We start from the raw sequence: 19,378 nt of genomic DNA, 5'->3' as shown, positions 1-19,378 counted from the left end.
ATATAAAGTCCGGTAAAACCCAAAGTACTGAAGTTACTGCCAATGAATTCAACTAAAAAACTTCAAAGGTGAAATTATTATTTGAAATAAATGGATAAAAGTTGCACAAATCACGAAACTGTCCTTTAGATTACCAATTACTTACAACAATACTGATGCATAGTCAATGCAAGAAAAAAAGAATGAAGAAAGCAAACATACTCGAACAGAATTTAACATTTATATATTCTGTTGTTTACCACATGGACATTTCTTTCTTATCATTTTTTGCTCATGCTCCCACTAGCTGTTTCAAGCATATCTTGCAGGTGTGCTCAGATATGAGCAGGTGTATCTAAGTGTTCCTGGGGTTGAACACACTGAGTGCGACTGCTGTCCGAGGGCAGAAAGGCATCAGCATGGGTTCAGCTTCATTAATCTCCACATAATCACTGTTTACTGCTTTCTGTCTCTCTCTGCACTCACTGCAGTCCTTTCAAGTCTGGACTTCAAAGAGTCTGTAGTGTCCTATTGGGAGCATTGGGAATGCGAACGCAGCTGTGATCGCCTTAGTGCTCGCTTGGTGTATGGCTTTACTGTAGGTTTATCGATACATGCAGTTTGAATGATCGTGGCACAAGGAGGTCAAAGCCCTGACTCATGAGAGACATGGGTATTGGTGTCTGAGTCTTAAAGTGGACAAAACCTCTCAGAGGGGGTCGATGTAAGGGCATCTGGCGAGAGCAACCCAGGTCACATCCATCTCTTTAAGCGTTACTCAGTTAAACGATACTCTGATTAAATTTCGACTGAGATTTCAGCTCAATAATTACATAATTAGCGTTAATAATGTGACTAAAGATGTGTCTGTGCAGAATTTCAAAAAGGAAATTTTTGCTCTTTAACAGTGAGTGCAAGACAAAATTAACATTTAAAGGCACAGTGTGTATATTTTAGGAGGATCTCTTGAAAAAAGCAATATAATATACATAACTATATTTTGAGAGGTGTATAAATACCTTAAATAATGAACTGGTATGTTTTATTTCCTTAGAATGAGCCGTTTTTATCTACATACACCAACCGTGGGTCACCTTACATTGAAGTCGCAATTTCGCACCTCCATGTTTTTACAGTAGCCTCAAATGGACAAACTGCTCTACAGGGCGCTTTTCGTCACTATGTTATCTCAGACAACGACATATTTAACCTGTGGCAGCTACCATAGCTTTTCTGTGTGTTTCGAAAGGGAGGGGTGAGCGTTGTAGTGAGGCATTGGTTGCAATTCGCAATCTCACCATTAGATGGCGCTAAAATCTACACACAGCACCTTTAACATTTTAACATCCATATACAGTATAATTTATTACTAGGCATGAAATTTTATAGTATTTGGCAGCATTTACATTTGAATATAATAAAAAGTTTTCTTTTGTTACATTACGTCTGTGACACAAAATGGTAAAAGCTATGGTGCTTTTCATTTGGTTTGTATCTTAAATGGGACATTTCACAAGACTTTTTAACTCTTTCGCCACCATTGACGAGATATCTCGTCAATCAAGAGAAAACGCTTCCCTGCCAATGACGAGATTTTCCGTCTTTCCGCAATTCCGCAACTTTTTAAACCTGGAAGTATTGCCCTATGGCAAGTGGCTGCATGTCCGTGTGTGTTTTAAAGATCGCTCTGAATGGGATCTCTATGAAAAGTCCGTCACAAAAATGGAATTATTTCTGCTTTTTGCTCAAAATGTGGTGTTTTTGCAGAAACCTACCCATATTCAAAAGCTGATTACAAAAGAACCACTAAAGGTAGGATGAAACATTTTTTGTTTAAAAGCAGAGGGTCTGTTCTTTCATTTGGTATGTTTATATATTTAAAGAAGAACATTTTCTGGAAGGCATTAAACTTTGGTGAAAATCATGAAAAACGCTGGCGCTGGCTGGCAACTTTTTTAAAAAACGCTGGCGGTGAAAGAGTTAAGATGTAAAATAAAATAAAATAAATGGTGTTCCCAAAGTACATGTACAGTTTTAGCTCAAAATACAATATAGATAACTTTTTATAACATATTAAAATTGCCACTTTGTAGGTGTGAGCAAAAATGTGTTGTTTTTTTGTTGTGTCCTTTAAAATGTAAATGAGCTGAAGAAATGCAAACACTGATCGCCATGATGTTGGTTTGTTAACCCTCTGGGGTCTAAGGGGTTTTTAGGGCCCTGGGGAAGTTTTGACATGCACTGACATTTGTGCTTTTTCAGTTGCTTAAAAACATATTAATGGCAAAAGTCTCATAACACTGTGTTCATCACAAACTGGGCTACAATATCATATAATCAACATGTATGTACATGTTTGTATTTTTGAGAGAAAAATGTTTATGCGTGGTTTTTGAAAAAGCAAAATTTTTAAGTCACTGATATAACTCCACAAAACTCATTCTTAACATGTTTCCCAAGACTTTCCAAACTGGATCTAGTAGTCTAGAGTTTTTTCTTCAAAATGATGTGAAAATCATATGGCCTACTCAATCACATAAAGCAAGATATTGATTTACAATTTCTAAGACACTTTTGCTTGAGAGAGGCTGTATGCATGGAGGCGGGAAAGCTCCTGAATAATCAGTGATTGACAGCTGAGAGACAAAAGAATTGAATAATGAGCCTTGTGGGGATGTTCAACAGGAATGTAACTACCTCTGTAGTAAAACCATGATAAGGTTTACTTTTCAATATAATGTAAATACACACACACACACATTATATATATATATATATATATATATATATATATATATATATATATATATATATATTTCTATTGAAATATTTTCTATTCATTTCACAAGTATAAGTTACCTTTTAAAATCCATGGTAGCCTAATCATGGTAAAGATACTGTTTGGCCATCGTAAAATGAACACACTTCAACACAGGGTTAGTGTTTGGTTGGCCAGCGAGAGGTTTACTTTTGTGCAGTAAAAAGCTCAAAAGAACAACTGCCTATCGTTGTCTGGACTCCTATTTGTGTTTTTGTAATCATTATAGTAGAAACACAACCAGGGACACGCGTGATAAACTTATCAATGTTTGTTTACAGCCGCCGCCATTACCTCACGTGTTGATCATAAAAAGCAGTGAATGTGTGCACATGCGAGTGATCCTGTGTTTAATAAACTTGCTGTGCGGAGATATGACGCAACTAAATAAGGATTGTACTGTTTGCAATCGCGTATTTTATAAGAATACCAAAAAGCGCGTCGAGTTTCCTGACTCGCGTGTTTGTTTATGTGCGTTCCCGTCGCCTCAGCTGTTTGACGGAAGACAAAGAAAACACTCGCGTCTGGAGAAACTGACACACATCCGCAAGTAAATAAGGATTTATATGTCGGACATCGATCCCGTCACACTGACGAAGCACACACACTCGCGTCTGTCTGGAGATTTAGGCGCGAGTAAACAAGTATGTGATGTGTGCAATCGCATCTTTTATAATGATACCACAAAGCGCTTCAAATATGAGGTATTGTGTGTTTGTGTGTGCGTTTGGACGTCGATCGAGTCACACTCGCGTCTGGAGATAACTTTAGTTACAGTCACGAGTAAACAAGTAGATGTCATGTTTCCAGCACTCGGATTAAAACTTAACACAGCAGTGAATGGTGTGGAATGTCCATTGACTGTCAATATGCAGAGACGGAATGGAATGTCCATTGACTGTGGGGTTGACTAATGAATATGGATGATCTCTGCTCTTTTCTTCAATGGAGCGGGGCGTGGCTCATTATAGATAATGAAGCAACAGAAGAAAGACGGTACATCTCTCTCTTCTAATACAGTTAACAACGAATTACAATAATTGTTTTCGATTTCACTTACATCTTCCAAAAGCAGACATTCCAAGCATTATGTAGACATTTATCTTTTGTTTATATGACAAATATTCGTTAAGTTACAGTTCATTTTTCTGACGTGTTTCTGAAAGGACTTCACTGAGGGAGAGAGAACAAAACGCGCATCATGTTTATTTTCTTAATTTTGCGAAAAGCACAACATGCTGTTTTTATTGGGAGTGGACAGAAAAAAACTAGACAATTTAACGTTTTAAATGATGTATAAATCATATCTGTATGTCAAAAATCAGCAGAGTTATCTAAGTCTGTTTGGGGAGTGATCGAAAAATAAAGAGTTTGCGGCGCCCGCGCCGCAGCCGACCCCAGAGAGTTTCAATTTGACAGCACAAATTGAAACTCAATTGTGCTGTCAATTGTTTTCTCTCTATCTGCATTAAATGGCAGTGTCGTGATTGGATAGTGCAGATTAGGAGACTGTATTATTATAATAAGATACCCTTTTTACATCATAAGGGGAGCCAAATTTCAATGACCTATTTTTCACATGCCTGCAGAGAAAAGTTTACCAAAACTAAATTATTGGGTCGTTCTTTTTCACTTTTTCTAGATTGATAGAAGCACTGGGGACCAAATTATAGCACTTTTAAAGTCAGATTTTCATGATATGTCCCATTTAAGTCACTTTAGCTTTCACAATTCAACTCTGAAATCGACCACACATATTGCAACTCCTAAAAAAGTTACTGGCTAACAGACAAGTAAATGTGCAATTTACGCAAAGTCATATATACTACTTGCATTTGGTGTTTGAGATTGTACATTAGGTGAAGCATCCTTTATATAAAGCACAACTGGTCAGCCAAGCTGCAAGGTTTATTTCTCAAGGTCAAGGCTAATGACATGTGCTTTTCATTCTCAACAATAAAGCCAAAACAGGAGCAAAACTGGCACAGCTACAAATCTGCTCAAAGCAGTAACAACGATATAAAGGGAAGTCTCTATGTCATTAGGAGGACGCTGGCGGATTTACTGTCCCCTAATCAGGGCTTACAAAGCCGAGGTTAACATTCTGTCTGAGGACATACCTTGTGAAAGAGCAAAAACTACAAGAAAGAATGAAGGAGAGAATTGAAAGTGAATGAGAGGGCAAAGGCACGACTTTAAGCTCTTGCGGCGATGTTACAAGCTTGTCAGGCTGGTTATAAAAGCTAAAACACGATTGGTTTAAAGACCACTGATGGCATGTTGGAGTTTTTTTTTTTTTACACAGAAAGAGAGAGAATTGCGGGTATGCAGATGATGGAGATGGATAGGCAAGACTGCTCTCTGGGTCTGTGTTGATGTTGAAAAGCAGGCAGCCCTGAGGTCAGCTAATAACGGTGCAGGTCTCAACAATGATGAAACTCAAACATCGGAGAGTACATGCTGAAAAAAATCTTGTTTACCACAAAACAAAGGCAGCGATGACTACAAGGCCAAAATGATTTGGGTATAGACACCTTGAATATTTCCCAATTCGAGCTTTTAAGAAATGAATTGCTTCGTTTAATTACGACAGTAAATATGATAATGTCAAGTGGCTCAACACTATTGGTATTTTCAACATTACTTCGGCTAAAAAGTAAAAATGTAATGTGGTGTGTGGGTGTTAAAATTAGACTGAGAGGAAAAATTTTCATATTTCTTTTGATGTTCCTCCTCCTGTTATGGGTCAGTTTCTGCTTTTCAGCACTAAATCTGTTTGTCTCAGAAGAAACTTTCCGCCTCTTAATAGAGAGCCCTGCGGGAAGCCCAGGCAGAATAAAAAAGGCACACATTTGGGATATCATTAGAAAGATTAACAACAAAATAACACTGTTTACAGGAGACCAGCACTGCTGCATAATAACATGAACGTGGTCATTTCATATAATCTGAAGAAGACAGCCCTTAAAGATTTCTGTCTTAGAAAGTAACCATTACTAGGACATAACAATTTATACTAATGTCTGATGTCAATGTGGTAACATCCACCACAGTAACAGCATGTGTCTGTATCCCTTTGATTGTATCCCTATCCCTTATATTGTATATACACAAAATGTTGGATTGTATAAACACACAGTTGGGTCAAATACAGTATGGATGAACCCAACAGTCAGTGGCGGCTCGTGACTCCTCATCTGAGGGGCGCAAATTCAAAGTATGCGTTTGTTGCATCATGTGAACCGTGTGCATCACGTTTTTTGTCAAAATAAGTGCCTGCTGCACACGCATCAAAACTGTTTGATAAAAGAGATGCTCACATTCACAAAATACACGAAAGACACCCCCTTAACAGTAAACTCTGATTATGCATGAGATTAAGCACACGTGATTATCTGGCACACGTGAGCGTCTCTTTTATCATTTTAACATTAGACGCATCTGCAGCAGGCACTTATTATGACAAGACTTGTGATGCACATACATGCACTCGACGCACAGAACACATATTTTGAAATTAGGAACCATACACGATGGGCTACATACATATTGTGACGAACTTTGCATCGAGCGCCCACGAAAAAGAAGTCACCGGCCGCCACTGCCAACAGCTGGGTTATTTCAGCTCAAATGCTAGGATGAGTCAATTCATAGTTGGGTAACATCAACCCAGCATAGGGTTATTTATAACCAAACAGTTGGGTTGGTTCAAATTTGACCCAACTATTGGTTGAAACAACCCAGCATTTTTAAAGTGTATGTATTCCTCTTGTATTCCTTTAGTATCCTTATACTAAAGTTTGTATCGACATACTGTTTACTTCATTGACATAAACACTTTCTTTAAACAAATTAAATCAATTAATTTAATTAAATGAATTAAAATGCTTTAATTTAATATAATATTGTGTTCCATCAATTGTTAGGAATGGATATATGTATTATCTCTCCCTTTTAATAACAACAATGTCAACAATGTGAACATAATGCTTTTCATTTCAAATTTAATTATTCAGCTAAAAAGCACGTTCATGAGGAAAAATTATAAAAAATGATAATAATACTTTAAAGGGATAGTTCACCCCCCCAAAAAAATAATAATACTGTCTGTAAATTAAATGCCCCCATCCCAAAAAAAGAACATTTTGTCATCATTTAATTATACAAACCTGTATTAAAAAAATAACCAAACAGTTTTGGAGCACCATTGACTTCCCTATTTAGTATTATTCCCCACTATTGAAGTACTATGGTCCTCAAAAACTTAAAATCACTCAAAATATCTTATTTTGGGTTCAGCTAAACGAAGACATTTATACAGGTTTGAAACAACTTGAGGTTGAGTAAATGGTAACAGACTTTTCATTTTTGGGTGAACTATCCCTTTAATTAACAAAAATGTGCTTCCATCAAATATATGTTTTGCTATTTTACAGAAGGATGAGCTACAGTACAGTACTAAAGAAACCTGTACTGTATGTAAATATCATTACAGGTCTAAGACAAGACAGCCTTATTGTCCAGATAATGGCATTACACAATAAGACAAACTCTGGTCTGCCTCTAAAAGATTTACAATCTGATTTTAGTGTCACTGAGCCCTGCCCCTCTGTCCTGGCTAGCTCTGTGTGACATTCATTCTAAGAGGCAGGGGACATAGGAGGTCTATTTCATTAAGCTCTATCCATCTCAACCAGCCATAAACTGACACAAAGAAACGTTGTTTGTCATAAAAAAAGAAGATGTGCTTTCGGAAATACCAAATCATCAGCTCTAATGCTGGGATGTCAGCATTATCTTCAGGCACAATTTGGAGGGCACAATTTTCGTGTAAGATTTATAGATAAGGTGTATTAATATTTCATCACTGTAGCTCGCAATGCTTTGCGGATACAGCGTGAATTGAGATTTATTTCCGAGCTGGGTGCCCCGGTGTAGCGCAAGGGGTTGGGTTTTAAATAATCTGTACCAACAAAGGCAAACGAAGCATGAAACAATCAACAAGGTCACACATGAACAACCATTAAGTGGTTCACAATCGAATTATTATCTCTTTATAGATATATATGCGAATTACACAAGAGAGTTCACGCTTGAACAAATGGATGGTGGGTATGCTTCCCAACGATGAATGTGCGTAAAGGCCAAAAAGAAAAAAAGTCCCAGTGGAGGTAGAGAGAGCGAGCGAGCGAGCGAGATGATGAGGTAACTTAAAAGGTTTAGGTATGAACGCTATGGTCCATCACTTAACATATATACACTGATAATTGGCAGGAAAGTGCAATGCTTTCATTAAACTCCAATTAGAATGCAGTTCATTGTTTTCTTCCTGTGCCGAAGTTGGGAGAAGAAAGCAGTACTGGGTACGGCCGGATTACGTCTTTTAATTTAGTATGTAATGAGTTTGAGGCTCAAGAGACCCTTAAAATAAAGACGTTACAGATTCCCAAACTATCCCCTCTCTGGTTCTACCTTATTAACTGTAGAAGGTACAACTTATTTCTTCCAATAATCTTTCTTTACAATAAAAAGTTGCTTTTCATTAGACAACCGTGAAAAGACACAACTTTAGTGTTTAAATCTCATAAAAATTGCAATTAATCCCAACATATAATGAATAACATCAACTAACAAGCAGCTACACGCACTGAAGACACACCGGACTGATGTTTTCTTTATGGATTAGTCTACAATCAAATATGGTTTACACAACACCAAAGATTAGGTGGTACTAAGTTCTAAATGAGGAGAAAAGATAGCATAATAATATTATACACTACTTTAGCAATACAAAAAAAAAGCCCACCTACATCTCTACATAAATGCCTTTCAGGTTGAACAAAAGAGCTTGTATCAGTCTGTAAAAAGATGATACTTGAGGTGAGAAAGTAATCAAAACGACTAAATGTGGTTTGTATGATGCTAAAAATAAAACACGTTTTTTCTGATGTTCAAATAAAGTTTTTAAAGCTAAAATCAGACTCTCAAAATCATTGTGCAGTCCTAGCAAAGTCCTCCAAGCATGTAAATAAAGAAATAAAGAAATGGACAAATGCCTGCATCTATTATAAATACTATTATCGCTAAAAACAGCAAACAAACAGTGCATAGTTTTGCACAAATCAATTAAATTCATTACCAAAACATTGCAAGTCCACAATATATTTTGTGCTAAGCATAATTACTACTCGCCATCAATGAAGTGGATTGGATGGAGTGGGAAAAGCAAATCCTTTTACGTCCGCTCCATTTATTATTTTAATATGTGTTTGCCTGTAATCCCTCACTTTGCAAAGCTTCATCATAATTAAAGAATTATTGACTGATTTGATCATCTGAGAGCGTTTGCATTTAAAAAACATAAGGTGGAAATATGCTTCAAAATGAGCAGCAAACCACAAGAGATCGCAGCTATTGCAATGAAAACAATTCTGGATCACCAAGAGTCAATAAAACGGGATAAAATAACAACAAGGACAACAGTGAAGGAGTGCATACCGAATGCACGGTTATTGAAACATAAACAATCCTACAGCACGTATACAGTCAGTGTCTGTGTAAACAACTGAATTACAAAGCAAACATTCAATCCAAATCGAACCATAAAACCGTAAACAAATCCCGGTTTTCTAAAACGACTCCGGATTACCCATTCATACCGCATCACCAGCACACCTCATGCAACACAAATATTGGTGAGCTCTGTCTGTGCCACCCGCCGGCCGTCAAGCGTGTGATTGGGAATCGTCAGCCACTGTGCGCTCTCGCGTTCCCTCTCTAACGGACGCCCATTTTGCAGGAGAGGATTTGCTATACAGGAGCGGTGAGGCTGGAAATAAAAGTGTTCTTTCTCCCGCTTGCTTCCCTTAGGATTCTGTAAACAGCCCTGGCTGGGCGATAACGCCACTCTATTGTGAGAAGCTCCTTGGTTCAATGACATCCCTTGACAACTTAGCCCCTAAAAGGACCTGGATTGGATGCAATTATTTGGCTCATACTGCAGATAGAGCTGATAGAGGGTGAAAAGAAAAAAGAAAAACATCCATAGGTCAAAGACGCAACTGTTTCCCCAACCCGAAAGAGAGCGAGGAGATTTATTAAAAAGTGCACGCACACATATACTTAGAACAGGACGCATACCCTATTGAAAACATATTGCTTTTGGCAGGCATTGTGACAACAGAAAACGGATACACCATCTCAGAGGGACACACAAATGGAGGCAATTATAATACGTTTTGATATATGAGAAAGTTTAGACATCCACCTGAGGTGCCGACAGCTCCCGGGACTTGAGAAGAAATCAAGACTCGCGGAGGGAAAGATGAAGAGCGAGCAGTAAAACACGGTGCATGAACCTATCGATCTTTGCCCTCTAGAAAAGAAAAGACTGAATGCCTTTCAAGTTACACATATGCGTGACTTGTACTCCTTTAAAACATGCCAATGGCCAGAATCACTAAACTGCCTAACAAATGGTTAGTGATACTGATATTGGTCATATGACTCATTCCTCAATGGTTTGACAATATATGTTGACACTCCATATAAACAACTACTTGAATAGCTACAGAGTACTGTCAGTAGAGTCATGGATGACCCACCAGCATCTTGTTGAGTGGTGTATGTCGCCTATGGGCCTTAGGGGAGGCTAAGGGACTTCTGGGCTGTGTAGGTCTGTGTGGGCTATGTTAATGCAAGACGAATACCGTGAACAGATTGTGGCCCTCGGGGATATTTTTAGGTAAACACACACACCTTTGTCCTCCACTGCTTCACTACCCACATACCCTTGGGTGAACGTGCACCTCCGAAGGGTGGTTACACACTAAAGAAAGCTGATGAAACTTTTGACAGAGAGAAATACATAAGCCGCCTTTTGAAGATTTGAAAAAGTCAGTGAGTTTGAAATCCAACTGGAATACAAGGAATTAGATTTCAGCAAGCATAACTGGACCAACGCTCCCTTTGGGCCACACCACACCTAATGTTTCTCCTGCGCATTTGGGAAAAAATCCGTACAGAAGGTGGAATAAAAAATACATGGGGAGAGAGCTAGACATTTCTTGAATCAGGGTTAACCCAATGGGCCGTGTTTCAACCGGAGTGGATTGCGACGTCTATTGATTTTTTTCAGTATGGAACAGAAGCTGTGAGAAAACACGAAGTGCTGATTAATTCACAAGAGGAATAATCCATGAACAGTATGATTACAAGTGTCACTGTGGCACATATGGAAGCATACATAGGCAATATGTTATTATTGTTTTTTTTCTTTTGTTTGTACTGTCTATATTTTTCTGTCAAAATGCTCAGAAAAAAATCAAAGACTTAAAATAAATGGATTTACTTACATTTTTTTTCTCAGGCCAAGCTTAATAGACAGAAAGAATAAGCATGGGCCAAATTAAAGCATGAAGACTGGATTTACATACACTGTAAAAATATATATATTTTTGCACTTACATTTTTAAGTTTAATCAACTAGGATCTACAAGTCATTTAAACTGTCTTGTCAAGTAATGAGTTTCTGTAACTTAATAAATCAAGTTGAATTTGCTTTAGTTATTTCAACTTCATTTTATAGGTTACAGCAACTAATCACTAGTCAATATCGTTGATTAAACTTAAATTTAAGTGCAAAAACATATTTTTACAGTGTACTTTAGGGTTGATGATGGTTATGCTACAAAGATATACATATTTTTTTAGTATATTGAATAACATTTAAATTTAAAGGAACAGTATGTAGGATTGTGGCCAAAACTGGTATTGCAATCACAAAACTTGTGGCTAAAACTGGTACTGCAATCACAACTGGTGGCCAATACACAACATGACAACATAAACATCAGTTGAGGGCTGCAACTTCACTTTTTAAATGACAATATCCTGGCCGGACCACTGTTGTCAGTGATATAAGTATTTGAAATGAAAATGATTTCTTAATGTCTAGTGACATATCGGGGCCACTTTATGATTAATTGATATAAATTTCTTACATACTGTTCCTTTAACTGAATACATTTTAACGTGGGAAAGTTACGGTCTTAATTTATTTATTTAGCTTTCATTTTTTATTATTTGCTTATTAATGCATTTTGTTTAAAGTATTTGATTTTTCAAAAAAAAAAAAAAAAAAATCCATTCAAACAATATTCTGAGGACCCCCAGTAATGCCACCACGGAGCCCTAAGGGTCCCTGGACACCATGTTGAAGACCCATGATTTACAGCATACCCCAACATGGCATTAACAAGTGTTAACACACGCTGAGAGCATGGCCAAATTATCCATAGACAAGACTGGGCGAGTGCCCTGGGGCACCAAGGGCTCCAGACTGCGAGTTTTGGAAAAAAAACAACAACTACGGAATGAGTGATCGCGTTTTGATGCCGCGTCAAATAATGCCATTTAGATTTAGCAGACGCTTTATCCAAAGCGAATTACAATTAAACATAAGAACACAATTAATGTCATTTTAACATGAGTTTATTTAGTATTTTTCAGTAATGTAGTTATTTGGGGGAAAATGTAAATAATTGCATTGCAGACTGATTTAATGTGACCTGAATTTTCTGCTTGCGCTCGTAAAAATTTTAGTGCGCACAAAAAAGGTATTAACAGAAAAGGCCCTGAATGACTAGATTTTTAAAAAAAAATTTGGGGGGGAGGGGGCACCTCAAATGTTGTCACCCTAGGGTACTACACTTTGTTTATCCAGGCCTGCCTTAGAGTCACTTTTCATACTGCACAGTATAAAAAAAAATCTTTAGACAAGATTTCCAAGATAAGAGCCCTACAGTATATGACTTGATACCCATTGAGATACCTGTAATAGGAATAGCTTATATTGTAGGCAAGGACATTTCAAACTTTTAAAATGAGTGCCATCAGTTTATCTGTCAGAATCATGACCTTAAAAGAAAACCCAACACATACAACATACATATTGTACCACAAATGAATTCCATTGCAATAACTTTTTATTTATGAACCAGTAATGTACAAGGAATATAACATATTTTAGTCTTTAGGGAAGGCAAGTTTATATCATAAAATACCACAGAGGATTAGAAAATGTTGCATGATTTGTTGAGTGGGAGTTATATGCTTATTACTCTGCTAGAGTTCACCGATTAGCTTATTTGAGGGGGATTGTGGATCAGTGTTCATAAAGTCTGATATAGACAAGAGCAGGAAAGCCAGACACATCCATCAATGTTTGAACACCAACTTACTCTTTAATATCACCTCTCTAAATCCAAGCTAACGAATGCCACGGCAGAGCGTATACCTTGTCAGGGAATAGTTTCACTTTACAGAGAAATTTCAATGACTGGTATTTCCAAGATAATAGCGCGAGTCGCCTCTCGAGGGCCGGGCGTGCAGGGGTAAATGAGAAAGGAACGAGAGGCTAACTGAAGCGGCTCTAGGTGAGGGAGCGGTGGAGAGGTTGACTCATGTTTTCACACTCATTTTCAGCTTCAAAGTAATATACTGTCACATACTGAAGCCCCAACACACCTCAGAAGGGCGCAGTCTGTGACATTTGAGCACAGAGGAAAGTTGTGTGCGTCTGTTTTATTTAAGCGCAGTCTTTATATTGATCTTGATAGAAATGCAAGAAGGCTAGCGCATTCATTTCAAACATAGTGAAGTTTTTTGTTGTAATAGTAATAATGATAGAATGTCTGTTTGTAATCATGAATAAACTTTTAAGCATTTACTGAAATTAGTAAATTTATTTTAATCTGTGCTTTAAAAAATAAAAACAAATTTTTTGTGTTTTTGTATATAATTTTGAATAAAATACTTCAATTTAGTCACTCCCATATGGTGAAGCAATATCTAGCATTTAAAGCTTTTTAATATGAATATATTGTCCATGTCTTATTGTGCATGACTATTATACTGTATGCAATTTTGTCACTGTTTTTATTTTTAGCTCAACAGCTCCCTCTGTAAGGAACATAATGACCTGATACAGAATGTTTGTCATTATTTGGGCACATTTAACAGGGTTGGCCAGGGTTACATAAAATGAAAACAACTCATATATTAAGCTACCAAACATGACTGTACAATCTAATCATGATAAAAATGCAGAACTTTAAAGGTATGGATGTGAACAACCGATCTAAGTTTTTCGAGCCGTTTCATGGATCGTCCTTTGTGTGAAACAATGAACTGTAAGGGTATACCTGACTTTATTGACTATTTCCAAGTTTGTATTAAAGGTTGAATAAAGCACCAGTTCATCATTGACACAGTTAATTCAAATAAATGGGATGCATTGAAAACACGCAGCCCCCAGTGGCCGGGACCACTGGTCTCTCTGCATAAATGTCCGCCATAGATAATCAATGATGCTTTGTAATGAAGACTTTTGTTCATTGGGGAAGAGGCTTTTAGATGATCGGTCACACTGGCTTTGCTCGGGATACAGGGCTGGGTACAACCCAAGAGTTATTTTTAGGACCACATACAATGTTGGCAACATTTTTGTACCATAGTGCTAGGTGGGTTTGAAATACATCTTTTACTAGAAGGATATAATAAACTTGCTTAATAAAATAATGTGTAAATATGTGTATATACAGTATATAAGCGTAGGACACTCAGTGTTTGCAGACAGACAGACAGATACAGACAGATTGATAGACTGATGGATGAAGTGAGTTCAGAATGTGATCAGAAATGAACAGCAGACAGGTTATGTAGCAGGTTTTGTGCCTGACTGGTCTCACATCACTTTAATAACCAGTTCAAACCTATGTGGTCCTGTCACAGCTTTCATTACAGCACGTTCAGGACAAAGAAGAATGTGTGTGTCTGGGCAGAAGTAATAAGAATTATCAACAGGGTGTTTGCCCCTGAGGCTAATGGCACTGACAAATTTAAATTCAGTCCAACAGCTGGATGCTGCTGTGGCGTTTCAGAAATAGATGGCCTCCTGTCTATTTTTCTTCATGAAACGACGCCATTCGCCATCTCTGACCATTCATCGTCTTCACGGGAGCTCAGATACTCGCAAGCCTGGAGGTGCAGGAGAAAGAAATTACAGCTGTGCCTTTGCTCTTTGTGAGTCTATTCCCCATCCAGCCGCTATGCATGGCAATGCATTACCACATGTGCTGCATTCTGGCCTGCGCTCGGTCCTGCTGATTGCTGCGACTTTATCGTGATTAATGGGAGATTTGGAATGAAAATGATCTATTCATCGGGTGGTGCGAGGCAGACTGCGGTCTTGATTGACTGTCAGCACAGGCCAAGGAGCCACACTGGAGTGCTGTTCACCATTAGGCAAGTTTGGCAAGTGCAGACATCACTGGTGAAACAGCTTGCAAGATAGAGCAACTGAGCTACAGTGAAAATTTAAGGCATTAGAAGAAGCTTCAAGGACATTAGTGGCCCATTTCAGATCTTCTGTGTTTGAGGGTGGGCAGCAGTCTTTAATCTGAAGTTAAACAGATACCACGTCATCTCCGTCTTCCCCGTCAGCTCGACAGGAGCATTCGCTTTGTGGTCTGAATGCAGCTGCTTATCGACACACAGCTGATTCACCGCCTCCCCGTTGCTCAGGCTGGCGATAAAGCTGAACTGAATCACAGTCAGTATTTTTAACCCCGCTCTTATCATCTTAAAACACCAGTAAATTGGGCTCCTAATGAAAACATGACACGATGATGATTTATGCGTTCTTTTGGTCGTGGGACAGCGAGTCTTTGAGGAATTAGGGGGAGATGAAAATAAAAGATGATTAAATTGAAACACAAGAGACGTGTAAATCTGACGGAACTGGGTGAGATCCGTTTGCGTCAAGAAATACCGGTTCGTTTTAATCGCTCAAACTCCGGGACGAACGTAGCGTTATGGTGTTGTAAGGAATTCAAGCGACCGGCGCTCTCCGACTCCGCTTTTAAAGTGAAGCGCTAGGCTGCAAACAGCTCTTTTAGATCAATTCTGTGCTGTCAGCTATGTGTGTTTAAGTCAGCATGGGGAAACGGTGTGCACACTGTTCCAGGCTACGCTGCCAACTCCTGTGTCTATTAAAATAGATTGTTCTCACAGTGCGTGACCTTCTGCTTGTATTGGTACTGAGGCCCAACATTACTACCTAAATTAGGATACCCCGTGTCCCCCCTTTAACTGCGTAATAAAGTCCATTCAAAGTGATTTATATCCCTCCGCCAATGGAAAAAGGTCAGATCAATTCCCATACCTGCAAACTCTATCTTCATTTAGCACAAGCGCACGTAGAGACGTCACAGACCATGGGATTTGCGCAGCAAACAAATGTACGAGTAAGTGTATATTCATGATGTATTTAAAAGGGAAAGTGCCCGCTATTGATTGGAGATTGAATTGCCCATTTGCTTTTTGTTTTGCACCCAACAGATGCACAGCCTCGAGCGTTAGATTGCCTAGCTATAAAGAAGACTCTGTTGCTCTTGCTCTCTACCTCAGGCAATCCTTAAACTCATCAGCGTTTTAATGAGACTTTCAAGCAGAGAGATGAATTAACTGCCTGATTCTTTTTCCCCTGACTGGCAGAATCCCTACAGAGAGCATATTGCAAACAGAGGACAGACTGCACATTATTTCATATTCAAGACGAAATTCACAACAGTGTTATAAACAAATTAGGAGAGGGACCTTTTCTACCTGACGGCAATGGTTTATTATCTTTTTCTCTTATTTAATTTTTACAACGTTTATTCCATATACCTGTGACACTTTTCCATTAGTCCATGTATGAAACATTTGCTGGTAGCTATACTAGGGATGTAGAATTTTAATAATCTTAAAACTTAAAGCCTGAAATAGTATCTAGGGAGGTCAAAACATTATTGTTCATGGAATTATTGCACTATTATTAAAGCCAAAAACTACAACAACAAGCATTTTATGGGACATTTTAAACGCTGGGTTCTTTAATACAAACAGCAACCTTTTTTTTGCATTAAAACAGAATTGAAAGCTAATGATATTTCGAATATTCTTCTCTTGTTTGTACCTTACACTCACAAGCGTCATATGGGGAATTGAAGCAATATAAAGGGCTGCTACACACAGCTGAGAGATAATCTAAAATAAAAACTGCATTGAAGAAACATTCGGAAAGAACGCTGGGTCAGTCAATAGCTATTTTAAACAAAATAAAGCGAAAAGTGTTTGCTTGGATGTGAAAAAAGTTATTTCATTTTAAAGTATATACAACATAAACACGAAATGGGTCAATCAGAGAAGATTTCTGTCGGATAACAATAGGACATTGAGGCTGCATTGTGTGCATTCAGGTGACCCAGTTTCATTTCTGACATTCATTATAATGGTAATGCAGACGTGGCTTGTTCAGAATAATTGTTAATACACTTTTATACACTCTTATTGAAAATGAAACCCCAAGATTCATTTATCAAGGTACAATACCTCTGACGTCATGAACCCCATCCATGTAATGAATCTACAATCCCATCTTTTCTTCATCCTCACATTGAATTTTATGAACCTGTGTCAATCCACTTCTGATAGGCTTAACGCTAATTGAAAGATGAGGAGTGGGGTAAAATGTGACACTTTTTTATGTTGTCCTCTAAGCAAGAGAATAAGGTAAAACACAATTTTGGGAAAGTTCACTTTCTACGTGTTTTAAAAAAGTTCATATTTAATTTTATTTATTATTTAAAAAATGATTGCCATTGTAGCCCATATAGAACCACAGACAGCAATTATTTCATCAATTTTAACACTGAAGCTAAATGCGTCAGATTTCATCTTCATATCCAACTTTAAATCCTTATCCAACCAGGGTTTACATTAGCATTGACTGTCTTTTAATTTTTGTATTTGTTTGAACATACCTTGAAAGGTTAGCCGGGTGCTTCAAGGCGGTCGCACACCGGGCGAGAAGCGCTGCACGGCGTCACTTGAACAGTAGGACAACTCGCAGGTATCACACACTGCACGTGCAGGTTAAAGCGTAACTAAACCCTAAACCAACTTTTTTTAGTTAATGATCTGTAAGAATGATGCTTTATTAGTGCTGTTCATTGATTTTAGTAAGTTTTTTGACATTTGGATATAAAGTGTTTCAATGCTACAATATATGGTGTAAAAACGTCTGAGTGCTGCCCTCTTCAGGTTGAATGGTGGCTACTGCAGTTGACTTTTCCTATTGGATGGTGGGTCCAAAAAATGACTTGTGACATAAGCAGGTTCAAGATCACCACGCCCTTGTTATGATCTCACCACACACTTAGTTCGTCCCCTCTATCTCCTTGGGATCTGCCCACTTTTCTTGCATTTTTCAAATATTGCCAGTGGGTGGAGTCAGGCTCTGACCAGGGATTTAGTTACGCTTTAAATAGCGTGAGCTTAGTCAGAGTCTATTTCAATATCCAAAATATGCGTTAGCAGCTTATGCTAATCGTTAACGATTTGGGACAAATGTGATGTTATTTAATGTTAAACTATGTGAGTGGCGCGCTGTGGCGCGGCAGGGATTTCAGCAGCGTCCAGATTCAGTGTTTCGCCTCCATGCTGGTTTTTGTTTTGATGACGCATGCAGGGATGAAACACTGGTGGCTGGTGTTGCCAGATTGGGTGTTTTCGATACACATTAAGGCCTGTGTTTTAGTCGGGTTTTCACCTGGAAGACTCTAGAAATCTGGCACCCTATTGGATGACGTAAAACTGAGAGAGCGTGCCGTTCACAAACACCAGAACGAACGAGTTCACAATAACGTTCAAAATATGAACAAATTCATGAACTTTCGTTCAATGAACTCTTTCAGGCACAACAATGGTAAAACATACTACAAGTGACTAAAATGTTTTGGAAGCGACACATACCTTACACTAATTAACACATTAATTCAAATGTACCTAAAAAAATTAAATAAAAAACGATATAAAAATAGCAGTCTTATGTACTAAATGGAAACATTAAGCTCCTAGATTTAACCGCAACACTAATTTCCAGTCTTCTCAGCTGAATGGCTGCAGGGTGGAGCAGTGTTTGCCTTTCTAAAGTCCTGATGTCTTTAGGCGGCTTCTATGCCTCGACTCAATTTAATAGCCATTACCTAAGGAGCTCTGTGACTCTTGGCATAACCGGATAACTAACAGCCACAAGCTGTGTACCCATAAGGCTCCCTTCTTGCATACCCCATCTTTAAAGCTTAATAGTACCCCAATGCTAAGTAGAGAAGATAAGAATAAGAGAGAGAGAGAAGCAGGCGAACAGACATTGTTATTAGCTTGCTGCCTCTTAACGCATCAATAAGTCATGAAATGATGTCTGCACTCGCTAGCTGTTCTTACTTGGGCGAGAGACAATCAATAAGTGAGCTGTATGGGACTCATTAGGGGACTTCACTCACGATTATTTACAGAAAAGCTTAAGATATTTGCATTGTTTTGTTAATGGCGTTTATGAAACAATTGGATCTTGGCTTGATGAGTTCTGTGTCTCTCTGTTACATAAAATGAAAACTGTGATTGATTTGTGTTAGATGGATGTGTGAAATCATTAAAGGCACAGTAAAGCAATAGGCTAATGTTTTTGTACAATGA

The 19,378-nt window shown here is 38.1% G+C and overlaps 1 protein-coding gene across 8 annotated transcripts in view; it reads right to left on the bottom strand.

The window, feature by feature from the left end:
* The window catches only part of diaph2 (diaphanous-related formin 2), a 505,065-nt gene that overhangs the window by 122,804 nt on the left and 362,883 nt on the right, over positions 1-19,378 (bottom strand). The window lies entirely within an intron of this gene.

The sequence above is a fragment of the Paramisgurnus dabryanus genome, chromosome 16 (genome assembly GCF_030506205.2).
Source record: "Paramisgurnus dabryanus chromosome 16, PD_genome_1.1, whole genome shotgun sequence".
Lineage (NCBI taxonomy): Eukaryota > Metazoa > Chordata > Actinopteri > Cypriniformes > Cobitidae > Paramisgurnus > Paramisgurnus dabryanus.
This window is presented reverse-complemented; position numbering and strand designations above follow the sequence as displayed.